General features: G+C 48.2%; 3 non-coding genes across 3 annotated transcripts; 1 reads left to right on the forward strand and 2 right to left on the reverse strand.

Annotated features, from left to right (window-relative positions):
* Positions 1 to 2,432: 2,432 nt before the first annotated feature.
* On the reverse strand, positions 2,433 to 2,516 carry TRNAL-CAG (transfer RNA leucine (anticodon CAG)). Its single transcript has one exon. It is a non-coding gene; the product is annotated as a tRNA-Leu (tRNA).
* A 2,096-nt stretch (positions 2,517 to 4,612) lies between these two features.
* On the reverse strand, positions 4,613 to 4,696 carry TRNAL-CAG (transfer RNA leucine (anticodon CAG)). Its single transcript has one exon. It is a non-coding gene; the product is annotated as a tRNA-Leu (tRNA).
* A 4,212-nt stretch (positions 4,697 to 8,908) lies between these two features.
* On the forward strand, positions 8,909 to 8,992 carry TRNAL-CAG (transfer RNA leucine (anticodon CAG)). Its single transcript has one exon. It is a non-coding gene; the product is annotated as a tRNA-Leu (tRNA).
* Positions 8,993 to 15,868: the final 6,876 nt, after the last annotated feature.

Genomic DNA, 15,868 nt, shown 5'->3' on the forward strand with positions numbered 1-15,868 from the left:
CAGACCATTAGACCACAAATCTCCCCTCCCCTTTCCCCGCTGATTTCCAGGCATACCAAGCCTTTTGACTGTCAATACGGTGTATGACGGATAATTCACTGCATGCCGTCACGCTGCCATTCGCCGGCCCCGTGGTGTAACGGTTAGCACTCAGGACTCTGAATCCTGCGATCCGAGTTCAAATCTCGGCGGGACCTGCCACACCTGTGGTTTTATACATCCAACCGGATAGATTAACCCAAAGCTCCCAGGATCGACATTTCCGTGGCACGGAATGTGCGGGGCATAATTGCGCTAAGGCGGAAGGTGATTGAAGTTTGGGGGCAAGTATTGTGTGGTTATCATATTGTGAATGATCCGCATTCATCCGCATGAGAGTCATAACCGCAGGGGAATCATAGGCTGATGGAGGTTATCATCGTCATCATCATATCACCATCGTGCATAGCGATGGCGTCAGGAGGACTGGGGATATGCTGGATCTCAGCCTGCCAGGCTATTGTAGTCACTTGTAGTCGTAGCTGTTGTAGTCACGCCCGGGGAAAACTGATGAATGGTGCACAATCATCTAGATGTTTTGCTAGATAGGCTGAAGTATGTGATATGCAGCGCTATGTGGGAGACGTGAAAAGATGCACTCGACATCGGAAATCCCTGTCAGAGGTGGGATTCGAACCCACACCCGGAGAACCGGACTGCGACCTAAACGCAGCGCCTTGGACCGCTACGCCACCCTGTCACATATGGACAGACGTGCGGAGAAAATTTGGCTGGGCGTCGATGGTGCCTTCTTTCCATGATCTGTAACAATTCTGTTACATCGGCAATATATGTGATATCATTTAAGGAGCGTATATAGCGCGGACAGGCAATGTGACCAACAGCCTTCCAAGACGGTGAAAACCGCCTAATGACACATTTGTGCTCGGTCATTGTGCAAGTGGCCCAGTTTGGAAACTGCCCCACAACCTAGATCCTCGCTCCGCCAAGATCCAATGCCTTTAAAAAACCGTCGACATCGGTCAACCCTTTAAATTCGGCTGGTTCATTACTAGGCTCTTATCCTGGTTTGCATGATGTTCTGCGCGATAATTATGATAATGCAGGACAAATATGACCGCATATCTCATCATCGTTGCAAGCATCGCCGGCCAAAATACTTATTAATTCACAGATTTTAGTCGCGCTAGCTATGCTTTGGGAGCGATTACACGAAAAGAGCGCAAATAGTTATCCATTCATGTATGTATATACACACTATATATATATATATATATATATATATATATATATATATATATATATAGTGTTGTATATGCGCGTAATGTGCGGGACATTAAAAGCCCTGTCATATATATATATATGTGTGTGTGTGTGTGTGTGTGTGTGTGGTGGTGGTGTGTGTGTGTGTGTGTGTGTGTGTGTGTGTTGTGTGTGTATTTATCAACGGCGCCCAGGTATTCATTTGTCCAGTGATATCACATCCTTGAGAATTGAGAGCAGTAGGCACGGGATAAGCACATCTTTCGACGCTTTGAAAGCCTTTGTACCGTGCAAATCCCTCCGGTCTAATGCTAATCGTGGGTGAGAAGTTTGAAGGCGAGGGCCACCGATTCCCAACCACCGCCCCCGTTTCCGTGTATTTAAACACCGAGCAGGTTACCAAGTATTACATGCTATGAACATGGATGTGAAACCGCCACATGTGACAGGTCTCACCGAGATTTGAACTCGAATCGCAGGATTCAGAGTCCTGAATGCTGACCGTTACACCACGGGGCCGACGGTTGCCAGTGGATGGCAGGTAGACAACTAGGCCACAAATCCCCCGCTGATTTTTTGCAGGCCTTTCGATTAACATTACGGTGGATGATGGATAATTCACTGCACGCTGTCACACCACTACACCTCGGCCCCGTGGTGTGACGGTTAACACTCAGGACTTTGAATCCTGCGATCCGAGTTCAGATCTCGGTGGGACCTATCGCGCTCAGTTTTGTATATGCATCCGGAGCGATTAACCCAAAACTACCGGAATCGACATTTCCGTGGCGCGTAATGTGCGGGACATAATTGCGCTAAGGCGGAAGGTGATTGAAGTTTGGGCGTAAGTCTTGTGTACTCATCAAATCGTGGCTGATCCGCACTCACCCGCATGAGAGTCATAGACGCGTGGGGTCATATGCTGACGGAGGTTACCATCGTCATTTTCATCGTCATCATCATATCATCATCATACATAGCAATGGAGCCAGGAGAACTGGAGACATACCGGATCTTAGCCTGCTAGGCTCAACTATTGTAGTCACACCCGGGGAAAACTGATGAATGGTGCACAAACATCTAGATGTTTTGCTAGATAGGCTGAAGTATGTGATGTGCGGCACTATGTGGGAGACGTAAAAAGAGGGCACTCGATGTCAAAAAAGCCCTGTCAGAAGTGGGATTCGAACCCACGCCCGGAGAACCGGACTGCGACCTGAACGCAGCGCCTTGGACCGCTCGGCCATCCTGACACATATGGTCATACGCGGGCGAAAAATTGGGCTGGGCGTCGATGGTGACTTCTTTCCATGATTTGTTACAATTCTGTTACAATCGGCAATATATGTGATGTAATTTAGAGACGTTAATAGCGCGGACAGCAAGTGACAAACAGCCTTCCAAGCTGGTGAAAACCGATTAATGGCACAAGTTGCGCTCGGCCTTTGTGCTCGGCCCAAGTTTGCAAACTGACCCACGAACAGATTCTCGCTCCGCCATGATCTAGTACCAGATAAAGCGTTGACATGATTCAAACCTTGAAATTCGGCTGGGCATTGGTAGGTTCTTGTCTAGATGATGTTTTGATGTTTTGCATGCTGTTCGACGCCATAATGATGATATTGCAAGGCAAATATGGCCGAACACCGAGCATGATACCAAGTTGTATATACTATGAGCAGGGATAATGATTATAGGTCCCCTTTCTTTCCAGCCACATGCCCGGTCATATGACATGATCCTGCCGACAATCCACATTATGCCGAATCCCTTGCGGCTGAACAGATCCTGGCGGCTGAGGAACGTTGCATTCTTGATTATCGGCACGGATGGTAGTGAAATAATTCGCTGTATGCTATCACAACGAGACAATCCGGCCCCGTGGTGTAACGGTTAGCACTCAGGATTCTGAATCCTGCGATCCGAGTTCAAATCTCGGCGGGACCTGTCTCGTGCGTGATTTTGTGCATTGAGCCTTGTCGATGAGCCCTTGGCAACCGGAAGCAGCACTGGCATCCGTGGCACGTTATGTGATGGAAGTACCATTTGCCTAATGCGGACAGTGTTGAAGTCAGTGCCAACGTGTTGTGCAGTATTTATAAGTGGTCACGTCTTCATCACTTATGTAGGGGTAAAACCAGGGGGATAACTATGCCTTGACCATGGGTGTTGCCTTCTTAAGTGGAGGGGGGAGCTAACAGCTTTGACGAAGTTACGCCCAAATCATAACATCTTCCAGATTTTAGCCACTTTTATTTGCGTCCAATACCTCAAAATCAAAAATAAAACAGAAATTCCGTTTCGTTAGGTTTAAAAATATATTCATTGCTTTGAAATGGCACAATATTTGAAATCGGAGCGGTATTGATATTACAGGCATGTAATGATTACATTTATAGCGATACGCTGATGGACCTAGTGTACGATCAGAAAAAGGATTCGCCGAATGGAATGATCTAATAACCAATTTCCTAACAAAAATTGCCTAGATTTGCTACAGCCTTACAGAATGCGCCATTTTTGCCCAAAATTTTCCAATTTGGGTGAGTAATTGGTCGGTGGGGTCTGCTCGATCTCGCCCCCCCCCCCTCCTCTGCTCTGCATATTACTACATGAAAAAGGTCTTTCGCTGGTCGCTGGCTCGGATTGAAGGACGTTGGGAAGGAAGTTCTTACTCTCAAAGCATTCTTTGACGAAAGAAGACTAAAGGAAAAGTATACTTTGCTGCCTTTTGTCACACATATACATAAGCTTCTCCTGGTGTAAACGGTTAGCACTCAGGACTTTTAATCCTGCGAGTCGAGTTCAAATCTCGGCGGGACCTGTCACACCCATGTTGTTGTACATTCGACCGTGCCGGTGAGCCAAAGAATATAGGAATCAACACTTCCATGGCACGTGACCTGAAGGGATACAACTGCGCGAAGGCGGCAAGTGCTGACGTCGGTGCGTGAATCTTGTGCGATTTTTAGATTACAAGAACTGCGCGCTTGTCTGCTACACGTCTTGCCAGGTACTGCTGCAGCTAGAGGGTTGCTGAAGGCTCAAATTCTGCAACTCTGTAAGTTGTAGGAAGTGGGAGCCCGTTATACCCCTCATGACTTGCAGCCAACATGTTGCGATCACTCCCCCCCCCCCCCTCGCCCATACGTAGGCTCACAACAACCGACGTTTTCTTGCACGCAGAAGTCTCCAGTCAAATCATGAGCTATTAGCATATCCAGAACAACCCGGCGAAATGGCACGTAAACATGTTTTAGGCTGTGTATGCCGAAACAAGTGACGAGCCAACGAAACAAGTGACCATATGGGGACAATGAGAAGCAAAATGGCCGACACTGAAGACCACTGTCAGAAGTGGGATTCGAACCCACGCCCGGAGAACCGGACTGCGACCTGAACGCAGCGCCTTGGACCGCTCGGCCATCCTGACACATGAGAGCGCCGCAGGCGAAAAATTGGACTGAGCGTCGGTGGTGGGTCCTTTCAGTGATTTGTCTCAATTCGTTTGCAATCGACAATACTTGTGACGTCCTTTATCAACGTTTATAGCGAGGACACAAATGACAAACGGCCTCCCAAGGCGCTGAAATGCGGCTAATAGCACAATTTGTGTCCGGTGTGTGCAACCGGTCCCAAATTTGAAGTTTGCCCCCACAACCGGATCCGGCTGCCGCCAAGATATGGAGCTAGATATGGCCGTGACATCCTCTAATTTCAAATTCGGGTGGGCATTGGTTGGCCCTTGTCCTGGCTTTACGTGTTGTTCTACGTGATGATGATTAGATAGTACGAATGTGGCGGCATGTCTCAGCGTCGTTGTCAAGCATCCACCGGAAAAAGACGCATTAATTTGCATGTTCCAGTCGTGCTAGCTATGCTTCTGAAACATTTCCACGAAACAAGTGCAGTGATCCTGCAATAATGTACGTATATTTCATATGACCTAGGTGTCCATTTCTCCAATAATATGGCATCCGTGGGAATTGGCGAGCAGAAGGAACGGGAAATTTGCATCTTTCAACGCCTTAAAGATGTTTCGACTGTATCTCTGCATTCTACCAATATTCCGTTTATATATTCGTTTCGATGCAGGCATATTGACGAATTATCAACGGAACTCTCTCTCTCTCTCCACCCTCCTGGCTTTTCTACGAGCAATAAGGCTATGACTGCTGCCTTATCTGCTGTCGTATCGCAGAGCCATAATGTTCCTCACAAATGCCCTTAACAACTAACGTAGCATTTCTCACCATGCAACTACCTGATATGATATTAATTGTGTTGAAGCTTTGGAGAGTAGTTTCACTGATCTACCCCCTCCCCTTTCCGTTTCGGTGTATTTGGACACCGAGCAGGTGTCCAGGTGGTATGCGCTATGACTCTGGATCCCGATCATATTCCCTTTGCCTCCACATACTTATCTGGTGACACGCAACGATCCAGCCGACCATTCATATCATGCCTAACAGCATGCCAATAGGTAGGTCTTGGCGGCTAAATAGCGTGGCATGCTTGATTATCAGCACGGGATATCATCAGCTTTTGGGATAATTCACTGTCTGGTAGACATATTTCTTGTCATGCAACGTAACACGTGCACTGTCATTTGTGTTGTCAACTCAGAGGAGTGACCGCCTCTGCCCATCTTCCTTCTCGTGCAATTTCGATGCGGTACAGACTCCCAGGTAGTATCAATCTGGATCCGGGTCGTAGGATTTATTTGTATCCAGCGACTTGTCTGCTGATGTCACCCAGATGCAATATGTTGAAGCCGACTATTCGTGTTATATATATATATATATATATATATATATATATATATATATATATATATATATTCCTTCGGCCTGAAAATATGTCTTGGCGGTCGAATGGCGTTGTGTGCTGGTTTATCAGCACGGTGGATGATGGGAGAATTTGTTGCATACTGTCACACCAGCAACCGCACGTCCCATGGTGTAACGGTTAGCACTCAGGACTCTGAATCCTGCGCTCCGAGTTCAAATCTCGGGGGATCTGTCTCGGGAGTGGTTTTGTGCATTCAGCCATGTCAATAAGCCCAAGACAGGAATACAGTTGCACATATGAGTCTTTTGGCTCATCCACAAACAAGTTGAGGTGGAATCCATCCTATCATATCATGACCATTTCGCGCCGTATAGTGATAACGCGAAGAGGCCTGAGGGCATGTTGGGGGTAAGCCCGCACGGGACAACCATGGAAGTCACGCCTGGGAAACTCGAGGAGTACCCCGTAGTCATCGGCATGTCTTTCTAAACATGCCGATGATGACCGAAGTCAGTGGCAAGCAGTGTTCTGTGGGAGAAGATACAACGAGAACACCTGATGTTGAAAAGCTCTGTGAAATTTGAGTTCTGAACCCGCGCACAGAGAATGGCACCGCAGCCTGCGCACATCACCGTAGACCCCTCGGCCATCCCGACACGTGATGACTACGTGGACAAAAAATTGGGCTCTGCATTGGCAGTGGCTACTACGCATGATTTGTTGCCAGTCGGTTACAACGAGAAAGATTATTGATTGCAATTAAAAACGTTTCTAGCTAGACAGCAAATGACAAATATCCTTTCATGACGGTACAAAATAACTGAGAGCACAGTTGTTGCTTAGTATGTGTGCAACCCATCTTAAATTTAGACCTCACCCAACAGGCGGACCCCAGCTGCTGCCAAGATCCGGTGTTAGATATAGCCGTGACATCCTTCAATTTCAAATTCGGGTGGGCATTGGTTGAATCTTACTCTAGTTTACGTGATGGTCTAGGTGATGATGATGGCTGGTAGGTCAGTACGAATATGCCCGCAGGTCTCAGCATTGTTTTCAAGTATCCACTGGACAAACACGTATTAATTGACAAGTTTTAGTCGTGCTGTCTATGCCTTTCGAACCATTCCACGAAACAGGTGCAAGTGATCCTGCGATCATGTACCTATATTTCACATGATTCAGGCATCCATCCTACTCGCCCATTGATGTAACGGGTAGCATGAAGAAATCTGAAAACAAAGGATGCGTTCCGTCATTGTTTAGCCTTTTTCCATGCAGTTCAGATTGAGTACGAAATCAGCCTCTTGTACATTAATGCTACCGTGAATTGGTTTACATTTCGTAACGAAAATGACAACCAGGACAGCGCGGGAAGCCGCATGAAGTGGAAAGGGACTTGCACACTGAGATTGGTAATTACATTTTTGCTATGCAGCGTAGCAGATGCAATGTTATTTGATTTGCAAAATTGGAACAGTGGATGGTTTCCCTCTCCTGTATTCGGACGCGGTACAGCTTACCAGGTACTGTTAATCTGGATCTGGGCTGTATGATCCATGTACATCCAGTCACTTGTCTGGTGATGTCGCAAACGCATGACATGACCAAGCCCACTTATCGTGTTATATCTAACGGCAATCGACACGATAATACGTATTGGCAGCCGAGAGGCGCTGCATGCTTGATTATCAGCGTGGCAGATGATGGGATAATTCACCGCATACTATCACAGTGGCACTCATCGGCCCCGTGATGTAACTGTTAGCACTCAGGACTCTCAATCCTGCAATCCAAGTTCAAATATCGGTGGGACCTGCCTCACACGTGATTTTGTGCATTCAACCGTGTTGGCCAGCCCAAGACTACCGGAAGCGACAGTGCCATCCGTGGTATGTCATGAGGGGAGATGCGATTGGGCTGAGGCAGGCAATGCAGAAGTCAGTGAGCAAATTTCGTACGGTTCTCGGATTGCGAAAGATGCGCACTTGCGCGAAATTTATGTAGCCAATGCACGTGATTGCTAACTGCGAGCTGCGATAACTGCCATAACTGCGAGCCCACTCCAGTGCCGCTGGTTTATGAGATCACCATGTTTCTCCCAGACAGCGTATGCAGTAAAAGGGGGCAATGCGTGCTGCCTTCATCTGTCTCCTCGTATTTAAACAATCTTTACTTCCTTTTACATGCGAACGTTTCTTGCCAAATCATGAGTCACATGCTGAGTGAGAGCAAACTGCCACGATGGTTATGGTCAAGCTTTTTTCGTCAAGAAACAAGGAAAAGTGGAGCCCATGTTATCATGGCCGTCAACGAAAAACGGTGACGCCAAGAGGCCCGTTGCTCCTCTGACCCGACATCAACTCCTCAATGGTCCTCCAAAATTATCTGATTGTTCCCGTAGCTCTTTCAACCTCCTCCTAGCTTCTCAATGCGCGTTCCGAACCTTCTCCAACCTCCTCCGAAATGAAAGGAGCTTTTTTGGAGAAGTTTGGATGAGGCCGTGGTAGACGTTAGCGGCGCAGATCATTCATATCCTTTTTGCCTCTGTTATCCGTAAGAAAAAAAGACTGGTGTGTAACTTGATGCTGATAGCTTACATTCTCAGCCTATTTATGCGTTGGTTTGTAGATTATTACAATTGTTGTGCATCTTTCCAATTATTACTTTCTTTTCTAGTAAACCCAACGTCCAATGGTATTTGTGGTCAGTGCGCCAAAACTGTTTGGCTAGGGTAGACGCAGACAGTTGATACCTCCTGCGGAATCGGCGCGGAAGCAAGGGATATCAACTCTCTTCCAGCCCGCCCCAAACTCATCTCATGTTTTTTTTAGAAGCGATGACGATGTCCCACGGTGTCAGGATGGCCGAGCGGTCCAAGGCGCTGCGTTCAGGTCGCAGTCCGGTTCTCCGGGCGTGGGTTCGAATCCCACTTCTGACAAGTTTTTGATATGGAGTACCCTCATCTCCATTTCTTTCACCTGGCACCGCATATCGCTTACTTCTTGTTGTTGTTTATTGGGGCTTTCAGGTGTGCGGATTGCAGTGGTCATTTGGTGCCTATAACAAGTTTTGTTTTATCTAACTCATGAACCGCGCATATGGTTCAAAAGCTGATGTGTTTGGGGAACAAAAAGACTTGTTGAGATTCCAGAAATCGCGAATCGTCACTTAGAATGTCACAGATTTTACTCATCAGGGGTGAGTCATACCGTCCAAAGTAACGATCGCGTTCTTATTCGGGCACAGTAAAGCACATGGCAAGCGGTGAGGACAGCACCACATCGATAAAAGATAGGTCCATCAGCTCTCTCCAACATACATCCATGGGTTGCGTACGTATGCCCGATGCGTAGTCTGCAGAGGATCACCTCTTCTCGCCTCACTTTGCGGGAACAAGATAACCATTAACCCAGCTTGGGTTTTATTGTTCTAAGTTTGCTACCATCCATTCCATCCCAACAACGCTGCCACTTGTGTAGCAAAATTTTAGCAAGCGTCAGCCAACTCGTTACCCGCAATTTTAACGTGACTGGGGATTCAACACAACATGACTTTCTTCCGGCCTGACCCAGTTGAGGCAGACGTACTAAAATTCCCTGTACAAGGGGACGTGATGAATAAAAAGCCTCAGACTAAGACCGCTGCCCACAGAGCCAGTCAAAATGTAGAGGTTCAAAATGTAAATGTAAAACGATATGTAAAGGCTCGTCAACGACTTCAATGAAGCATAGCGCCTTCGTGATTGCTATCTGCCCCGGTGTGAACACCGGCGCGTGTGGAGGCAATGAAAACCACCGGGTGACGACACCGCTCACAAACGCACAGCCCACATCACCAGAAATTTTAGAACGGCCTGTGTGAGTAGGTGTGTTATCCTCATATAACGTCATACGCTCAAGTGCACTGGATCTCATTATACCTGGCAAAATGACATTCTTTTAAAATTCAGTCAGATATGTTTTTGTTGAGGGCGGGATCAAATTCCAGGGAAGAGTGGGCAGATTACATGCTTGCTTCACCCTTCGAAAGGGAATTTCGTTTTCCCGTAGTTATGTTTGTATCCGGAGGCTAAAGGTCACAGCACGCTCCCGCGGTGCACTGCGAACAAAACGCACAGCAGGCGGCAAAAAACTGCGTTATATGTGGGATGCGACGGAAACTGTCGCAGCTAAGTGCATAACGCGTACCGAGCATTTTCCTCCTCCCTGACAAGGGCGGCTCGTGCGATTCCACCATGAGGCTTACGATAGGTGATGTGTAGAACGCCCTTGTGATGACACGTAGAGCAGTGTGATGGACAGTGTCAAGGATGGGTTTAGTAGATTCACACACGCTGTCAGATATAAGACATGCGAAGTCCAGCTTAGAGCTTACGATTGCGCGACGCAATAGCAGAGGCGTGCTCCGATCTCCTCTATACGATGTGTGCGAAACACGTTTAAGTATATTCGGAAACTTAAAACAGCGTTTACGTAGCGTCTTAAGATGTACCTTAAGATGTACCTTATATGTTAGTCGGTGGTCGAGGTATATCCCAAGGTATTAAGCCACAGGTTCAGGCACAGGTGCTTGTACAGATGGATGGACAGGTCACCGCATTTCCGACTACGACAAAAATGTGTTACATACCAGCTTTTTTCTCTTACGGATATCAAATGGAGGCAAAAAGGATATGAATGAACCGCGCCACTAATGTCTACCACAGCTTCATACAAACTATTCTGACAGACAGCAACGAGTTCAGGGCACAGGGTGGAACCAGATCACACTGCTCCGCAGATCCTTGTATTTCGAAGTGATGAAAAAAGTTCGTCACTTCTTTCGCCGTTCCAGCGCCGAAACGGATGCGACAGGTTCGGTGAAGTGATCCGCGGAACAAGCTGAGTTCTCCATCAGTGCTGACGCGACACGGCTATGAGAGCCACTCAGTTCGTATATACCATCGCGACCAAAGTTCAAAATCGAGACGCGAGCGCGCCAATGGCACACACACACCACACCAAAGCAAAAACTTCTCTCCAGGCATCATAAACTGCTATGATCTCCGTGATGTCAGTGAAGGAGAGATGACCCAGGAGCTGAGAGTGATTGGAGTTACCGCATCGCGCCGGTTTACGGTAAGGAGAGAAAGCGACCAGATGCCCATCAACAGCATCATTCTGACGTTCGACCGGCCAGACCTACCTTCAGACATCCGTGTCGGCTATGCTGTGGTCAAGGTTCGAGTGAATGTTCCCAGCCCTATGCGCTGCTTTCTTTGTCAGCGTTTCGGCCACACGAAGCCGCGCTTCCGAAACAGACCAGCCTGTCACAAGTGCGCGTGGTTTGAGCATGACGTGACCAGTGTGACGTTGTGTGACCATGGTGTGTGAACTGTGGCGTTGGTCAGGTACCTCACACGACCGGAGCTGTCCGAAATTCATGAAAGAGAAGAAAATCATCTCGCTGAAAACCGCTGAAAGCATCCCATTTCGCCAAGCACGATGTCTGTATGAGGCTAGTCACCCCAGGTGATCATATGTAGATAAAGCCAAAGGCTCAGCACAACGGCCCACTACCATCACCAGACGTCAGGTCTTCAGCTCATCTCGATGCTGAGGTCTCCCGGACTCTCAGTGGTGCCAGGAGAGCTGGCGGCTGGCGCCGAGTCGAGGCCCTTGGCTCCTTCCCTGATACGGAGCTGCTCGGCAGCGTCCATGCCGCTGTTCACGACACCTGCGCCGCTGTCGCCTTCTGGAGAGGAGGCATGGAGGGTGGTCCGACGCGGCCGTGATCCGCGGCCTCCCCGTCACCCGCGCCGGACAATCCGCTGCACTCGTCGGCTTCCGTTCCGGGGACAGCGCTGCTTTCGTCGCCTCGGACGCCAGTGCAAAGTGCGTGTGGACGAGTGTTAGAGACGATGGGGCTCCACGAGTCGGACAGCCGCGCCCGCGACACCAAGCATGCACGCTTGGCCGAGCTGGAGCGTGCTAAGGCCGTAAGCCGTCTGTCCGGGGCAGACAAAGAGCCCGTCCCCCGAAACAACACTCCATGGCTAACAAGACAGGTGGAATCCCCCACTGGTCCCGCGAACCCCTCGTCCGGTAGTCCGGTCCGGTAGAAGCCCACCGATGGGCCTTTTCCCTCCTCCATCCCGGACTGGGTACGCTGGCGTGAAGCGTGCCCCAGCTGGTCTCCCTTCTCCATCTGACGGAACGAGTCTGAGGACTCGTCCTAGGATGGGGCACCGCACTCCGGAGTTGAACTGTAGCTCTCGGTCTGAGGTGTCTAGTCTTACAACTAGCGCAGACGAATTCTCTTATGCCGGGACTGCCTTTAGCTTTTCATGTCTCACCACCTTCTTAATGCGTCCTTTTGCGGCATTCTTTTACAGTAGAATTACAGAGTGATGAAGACAAATGCCCTAGATCTCCAGGCTATGTTCAGCAAGGTCTCTCTTGCAGCCGTATCCCTGCAAGAGGTAAAGTTAGCGTCCAGGCATTGCTGCTTTTTGCAGGATACGCGGTGTTTCGCAACGACGCGTTGACGCGGAACATTGCTCATGGTGGCGTACTCCTTGCAGCTCACCATAGCGTACCAGCGAGGAGGTTAAGCTTGCGATCCACGCTTCAGGCTATGGTCGTTCGACCACATCGCAATCACCGTCACATCACTGTCTGCTCGCTTTACCTTCCATCAGGTATGGTTTTTCCGTTGGTACACATGAAATATTTGCTACATGAATTCCCTCCACCAGTCCCTCGTCTAGGTGACTTTAATGCACACCACACTGCAGCGTTGGCCCGCCGCAGCGCAGGCGGCAACACAAACCCGCAATTTTTACGGCATCGAATGCGATGTGAACAATCCGCAGCGAACTTTTCGAGGAATGAATTACACTCATACGATGGCCCATCCACTCTGGTCGAGTTGGCATCAGCGATCGCTAAGCTCCGCGTCAGAAGGTCCGGATTCTGTGCAGCCTTTCAAAACCCAGTAAAAGGGGGTTAGATCCTATACATTACAGACCCATTTCTCTCACGTCATCACTTTCTAAGCTGAATTTATTAATTCTTGACACTGCAATTCATATGGTATTTACGGCAAATCGACAGATAACTGCAGTTTTCTTTGACATAGAGGACGCCGTTGACACCACATTGCGTCAGGACATCTTGTCAAGCAATATAGGCATGACATACGTGGTAAAATGAGCGCATTTTCCCTAAAACGTGTTAGTTGATCTTTATCATATATGAAAAAAGTGTGCGAATTCAAGCTATTAACACCAGTTTGCATACCAGGTTTTTCTCCCCAGGAAAACAAATGGAACCAAAAAGTATATGAATTAACGACGCCACTAATGTCTACCTCAGCCCGATGAAAACTGCTCCGAAAAAGCACCCTTCATTTTGGATGATGCTGGAGAAAGTTCGGGTAGCGCTTTGAATAGCTTGGAGGAGGTTGAAGGAGCTACGGGTACGATCAGATCAGTTTGGAGGACATTTAAGGAGTTGATGCGAGGTTAGAGTAACAACGGACCTCGTGGCGTCACTGCCATGCATTCATGGCCATGATAACATGGGCTCTACCTTCATCCGTTTGTTGATAAAGAAAAGCTTGAACATAAGTATCGCTGCAGCTTGCTCTCACTTAGTATGTAACTCATGATTTGGCGAGATAATTTCACATGTAAAAGGAAATTTGGATTCTTTTATACGAGGAGACTGATGAAGGCCATACACGTAGCCGCTTTTTACTGCATACGTTGTCTGGGAGAAATACGGTGAGCTCAAAAACCAGCGGCATTTAAGTGGGCGCGCAGTTACATAAATTTCGCACAAGTGCGCATATCCCGCAATCTGTGGCCCGTAAGAACTTCGCACTGACTTTTGCACTATCTGCCTTAGCCCAAGCGTATTCCTCCACATAACGCGCCACAGATGCCAGTGCCTCTTTCGGTAGTCTTGGGCTAATCAGCAGGGTTAAATACACAAAATCACATCCGAGGCAGGTCCCGCCGAGATTTGAACTCGGATCGCAGGATTCAGAGTCCTGAGTGCTAACCGTTACACCACGAGGCCGGTGTATACCTGTCTGATTGCATGCAGCGAATCGTCCCATTATTCACCATGCTGATAATCCAGCATGCAACGTCCTTTGGCCGCCAGTACGCATTATCCTGTCGATTGCGTTAGATATATTATAATTAGTCGGCTTGGTCACGTCATGTGCGTGCGACATCACCAGACAAGTGGCTGGATGTACATAGATCATACAGCCCAGATCCAGATTGTTTGTACCTGGTAAGCTGTACCGCAATGCAAGATAATGCATTGCAAGAGAGGATGGGCAGAGGCGGCCTCTCTTCCAATTTCCAACTTAAATAACAGCGCATCTGCTACGCTGCATAGCAAGATCTGTGTTCACTAATCTAAAACAGCATGCTCGTCCACTTTCCACTTCTCGCGGGTTCTCGCGCTCTTCTGGTTGTCATCTTCGTTACGGAATATGAACCTATTCACGGCGACATTAAAAGGAGAGAGCTGAGTTCTCACTCAATCGGAGCAGCATGGGAAAATTCTAAACAAGGAGGGAACGCATCCTTTGTTTTTAAATTTATAAATGTACCCCTTGCACCACTGGCACTGGGCCCGGGGTAATGCATGCCTAGGTCATGTGAAATATACGTACATGATTGCATGATCACTCGCACTTATTTTGTGGAATAATTCCAAAAGCATAGATAGCAAGACTAAAACTTGTCAACTAATGCGTATTTGTCTGGTGGATGCTTGACAACGATGCTGACATCTGCGGCCACATTCGTACTGCCTTATCATCATCATCACGTAGGCCATGACGTAAGCCAGAGAAAGAATTAACCAATATCTACCCGAATTTTAAATTGAAGGATGTCACGTCTATATCTAGCACCGAACCTTGGTAGCAGCTGGAGGCAGATTTTTAGGCGACTTTGCACCGTCATGGGAGGATATTTGTCATTTGCTGTCTCGCTAGAAGCGTCTTGAAATGAAATCACTAATGTTGACCATTCTAACTGACTTGTAACACATCATGCGAGGTAGCCACCACCGATGGCCAGGCCAATTTTTCAACCGCGTCATCATCGCGTGCCGGAATGGCAGAGGGGTCCAAAGAGCCGTATTCAGGTCGCAGTGCGGTTGTCCGTGCGTGGGTTCGAATCCCACTTTTGACAGAGCTTTTCGATATCAGGTGCTCTCGTCGTTTCTTCTCCCAAAGGACATCGATTGCCACTGACTCCAGCATGTTGACAATTCTGAACGACTTGTAACAAATCATGCGAGCAAATCGCAATGCCCTCAGGCGCCTACGCATCATAGCTATGCGTTAATAGCCATGATATGATGACGTGAGCTCCACCCTCATTTGTTTATTGAGGAACCAAGGGCATGGCCACGACCATCGCTACAGCTAACTCCCACTCAGCATATGACTCAGTTATATATTAATCTCATGACTCAACGGCTCAGTTATAATCGTATTTCCGTCTTGGGCTCATGGACGTGGTTGAATGCACAAAACCACATCCGAGACAGGTCCCGCCGAGATTTGAACTCGGATCGCAGGATTCAGAGTCCTGAGTGCTAACCGTTACACCACGGGGCCGGCAGATCGCGTCGAGACAGCATTCAGTGAGTTATCCCATCATCTACGTCGCTGATAATCCAGCGCACAACGCCATTCGACCGAAAAGGCATATTCTCACAACGAAGGAATTTATATCTAACACGCATAGTCGGCTTCAACATGTTGTATCTGTGCGACATCAGCACACAAGTCACTGACAAGT

Source organism: Pollicipes pollicipes, unplaced genomic scaffold, assembly GCF_011947565.3.
Source record: "Pollicipes pollicipes isolate AB1234 unplaced genomic scaffold, Ppol_2.1 Scaffold_2555;HRSCAF=2994_pilon_pilon_pilon, whole genome shotgun sequence".
NCBI lineage: Eukaryota > Metazoa > Arthropoda > Thecostraca > Pollicipedomorpha > Pollicipedidae > Pollicipes > Pollicipes pollicipes.